At 41.0% G+C, this 3,913-nt stretch overlaps 1 non-coding gene across 1 annotated transcript; it reads right to left on the reverse strand.

The window, feature by feature from the left end:
- Positions 1 to 3,144: 3,144 nt before the first annotated feature.
- LOC141635860 (small nucleolar RNA R71) lies at positions 3,145 to 3,251 on the reverse strand. Its single transcript, XR_012540516.1, has one exon. It is a non-coding gene; the product is annotated as a small nucleolar RNA R71 (small nucleolar RNA).
- Positions 3,252 to 3,913: the final 662 nt, after the last annotated feature.

A 3,913-nucleotide genomic window follows, 5' to 3' on the forward strand; every position in this document is an offset into this window, starting at 1 on the left:
AATCAAGCTATCTTTCCTTTCCCTAAACTAACTAGGAAAGTTATTCCCTTTCCCTAAACTAACTAGGAAAGTTATTAAAATACTAATATTAGAATACAATCAGATTTTAGGGTATTCTAATCAAACTAGGATTAGGAAAATCTAGCTTTCCTAACTTTATTAGAAATAGTAATTAAACTAATTTATTATTCCTACACGATTTAGGAAACCGTGTATCCTAATCATCCTAGGAGTCGTGATATGCAGCTCCAGAGCCGTGTTTATGCAGCTCCAACACCTTCCCATTTTAGCATCAACACATTACTCGATCCAAGCTCAAATCCTTTTACTAGTTGAGTCACATTTAGACTAATAAGGATCTCATTTGCTTGTTCCGAGCATGCTCCTGCATCAGATAATGCTTTATATATCTACAGGAAACAAGGTAAGACTACAATCTTGTGGTCTGAGTTAAAGAGGGCTATGGGGCAGCAGTTCGTTCCGGAGCATGTTCACAGCAAACTCCGTGATAAGTTCGATTCCTTTAAGATGACTGGGGATATGACGGTGACCGAGTACTATCATAAGTTCAACGAAAAGGCCAGATATGCTGAGGATGTGGGGCTAAATCAGGAGAATTTAGCGCTTCGCTTTGAGAAAGGGTTGACATATCAGATCATAGAGAAGCTACCGGCGGGGACTCTTACCACTCAATTATTCTATTACATAATCCGATCGAGTATTGGCACACTCTACGCCCTTTCAACTCAGGTAGTTGTGCTTATGAGCTAAAGCACGACTCGTGAGGCAAGTAAGGTCTTGCAAGAAAAATACAATGCGTCACAAGTGATAGAATGCATTTAGCAAAAATTGTCCACTCTCCTCAACTAAGTGGCCGAGTTTTCATCTCAAAATCATGGTCTTGGTCGGGAAATACCATCTCAGAATTCCAATGGAGGTGCCAACTGAAACATCATAGATCCTAATTAGACTCTTGATACGTGCATAATGTATAGTCTTTTTAACCTATTTTAGCACGTATTTCCATGCATTTTTGTACTGTTTATATAGTATTATGCCCCGAATTGGCTACTTTTGTTCGTTTTGTCCGTTTTGTAGAAATGAACGCGAAATTAGTGGAATCGTATCATTTTTCGTCCTTTTTGCATGCATTTTGAGGAGACGGGATTTTCTGGAGTGAGTTTTCTGCATTGGGATGCGTGAAGGCACGGTTTACGAGGCAGTCGGGCACGAGTCTAAGCTGATTTGAAGGAAGAACATCCGATCGAGTGGTTTTATTACTCAATCGAATGGTTTATACGTCATTGGTTGATCGATCGAGCACTTTTATACTCGATCAAGAAGTGCTGAAAAGAGAGGTTACTCGATCGAGTAACTATTCTACTCGATCGAGTAGACTTTCTGGAGTTTTGCTCGATCGAGTGGATTTATTCTACTCGATCGAGTGGTTTGGTCTGGCGTGGGCTTTAATTAGCCCGTAAGCTTGTTTTAGCTTTTGGACTAGTTTATTTTCTATTTAAACGCAACTTTATTAGGTCATTATCTATCTTTTAATCTTATCATCTATCAGTTTTAGCTTTCACAGAAAACACATTACGTTGCTTTTTCCCTTTTCTCTGTAACTTTGCTTTCGGGGTTTTCTCGCTCGGATTTGTGTGTTCTTTACGCCGGATTCTCACAATTGTAATCTCTTTCTCTTTTCTTAATAATAATATTTATTTCATTTGCTTTAATTGCTTGTTTTACTTCATTTATTCCTTTGCCCTAATTCACTTTTATGCAATTTAATTATCATTTAAATATGTTGAATGCTGGTTATTTATTTGCTATTAGTTTTGATAGTATTTAGCTAAACTTGTTTCATGTTCGGATTAGGGGATCTACGGTAGAAATGTGACGATGTAGTGAATAAGTTAGATGAATTAATTGTGAGATTCTGTCACCATAGCAATTTAACTGTATTTTACCGACGTAGTTGAGTGCACGCTTCTGAGTCACCCTTTTTAATCTGGCTAAATTTAATCCTGGATTGGAAGATTGGACTAAATAGGCCTGCTATGAACAGTAGACTACCCTGACGAGGACGGAATTTAAGTTAGTGGAAGTTTAGGGTAGAAAGTGGACCGGAAGGACCTTTCCATATTCGTCTCGCATTAATTTGTCTAAGTTGTTTACACTTGAGTCACTGGACTACCGTAGTGAACCGAAATCCTGACATGTCCCTTCTCTATTTGATAGTTTAATTCTATATCTTTGCCTTTACTGCTCTTTTCTCTGCTTCTCTTTCCTTTAAACCTTTTAGTTAAGAAAACCAATTTAAACAACCCCCCATTTGTGACCAAATAGACGGACTTTTACAGATATCTTGCCTCCCTGAGGAGATCGACCTGTCTTCCCTAGCTATATAGTTAGTTTAGTTAGTTTATTTTTTATAGGTACACGACAGCCCTGTCAAATTTTGGCGCCGTTGCCGGGGAGGCAATTGCCCTATCTATCTTTGCTTCGTTTATTTTATCCGTCTCAGGGAATTTTTATTCCTTGAGGCAGTTCTTATTTATTTTATTTCAGTGTTGTGTATGCCCAGGTCAGACAGGTTTGAGTTAGTTGCAGCTGATTCTGAGCCAGAGAGACTATTTAGGCATAAACTTCGTCTGCAAAGAGAATCACGAAAGGAAGACTTGAGTACTTTCGAACCAGAGCTTCACCATTTTCTTTTCGCAGAAGACCAGTCTTTAGTAGAAGACATTCCTATTTCTGCAACCAGTAAAGATGCCGAACATTGCTAGTCACTCGGAGCCTAAAGCAGCATCAATTCCAAAGGGTTTCAATCTCCAGACTGAGGATGGGAATACATTTGACATCAGTCCTTCCTATATCAATCTGGTGGAGAGAAATCTCTATAGAGGTGTGGCAGGTGAAGACCCGAGGAAGCACATGGAGGTCTTTACGGACTACTGTTCTACTATCCCTGCCACAAAGGGGGTAACTCAAGACAATATTAAGGAGGTTCTGTTTCCTCTCTCTTTGACTGACTCAGCCAGGGAGTGGCTGACTGATTTGGACCGTACAGCCGCAGGGGTTACCAACTGGGAGACCCTTGCTCTTGCTTTTTACAAGAGATATTTCCCTCCACAGCGCACCAATCAACTGAGGGCAAAGATCACAAGTTTCAATCAGGCACCTGATGAAACTTTATATGAAGCATGGTCCCGTTTCAAGAAGTTAGTGAGGTCTATTCCTCACCATGGTTTTGATCGGTGGTTTCTGTCTAACCAGTTCTACAATGGGATGTACGATGATCATAGAGCCATACTTGATGCGTCATCTGATGGGAGATTCCAAGAGAATACTGACGATGATAAGGGATGGGCCCTTATTGAAGAGATGGCGAATCACAGTGCTGAGTATGGAAACTCGAGGGATGGTATTAGAACAGTTCATGCAGTCGATAAGCAGGTTGTGGCTCAGCTGGAAGCCATGAATGCTAGGTTTGATAAGTTGGAACTGCATTCTGCTGGGGAGCATCAGACGGTCCATATGCTTACTAGAGGGGAGACCGTCACATGTGAGAGGTGTGGTAGCAACGACGGCCATACTGCTATTAGATGTCTTACATAGATGGAACAGGCCCTTGCCTTTCAACAATATAAGCAAGTAAGGGGTTCCTATTATAACAACCAAGGGGCAGTCCATCCCAATCTGAGGTGGACAAGTCAAAATGTGCTCAATCCTACCCCTCCTCCGCACCAGCAGCAGCCGTATGTTCCTCCAAATAAGAATCACCAAGGCTTTCAGAAGCCTCCTTCCTTCCCTCCTCCCAATCACGGTGCATCATCTCCTGGTGGGGTGAGTGAGATAGGTGAGCTAAAGACTATGTTGCAATCTTTTACAAAGCAGTGGCAGCTGAGTGATC

This window comes from Silene latifolia, chromosome Y (genome assembly GCF_048544455.1).
Source record: "Silene latifolia isolate original U9 population chromosome Y, ASM4854445v1, whole genome shotgun sequence".
In the NCBI taxonomy this organism is placed as follows: domain Eukaryota; kingdom Viridiplantae; phylum Streptophyta; class Magnoliopsida; order Caryophyllales; family Caryophyllaceae; genus Silene; species Silene latifolia.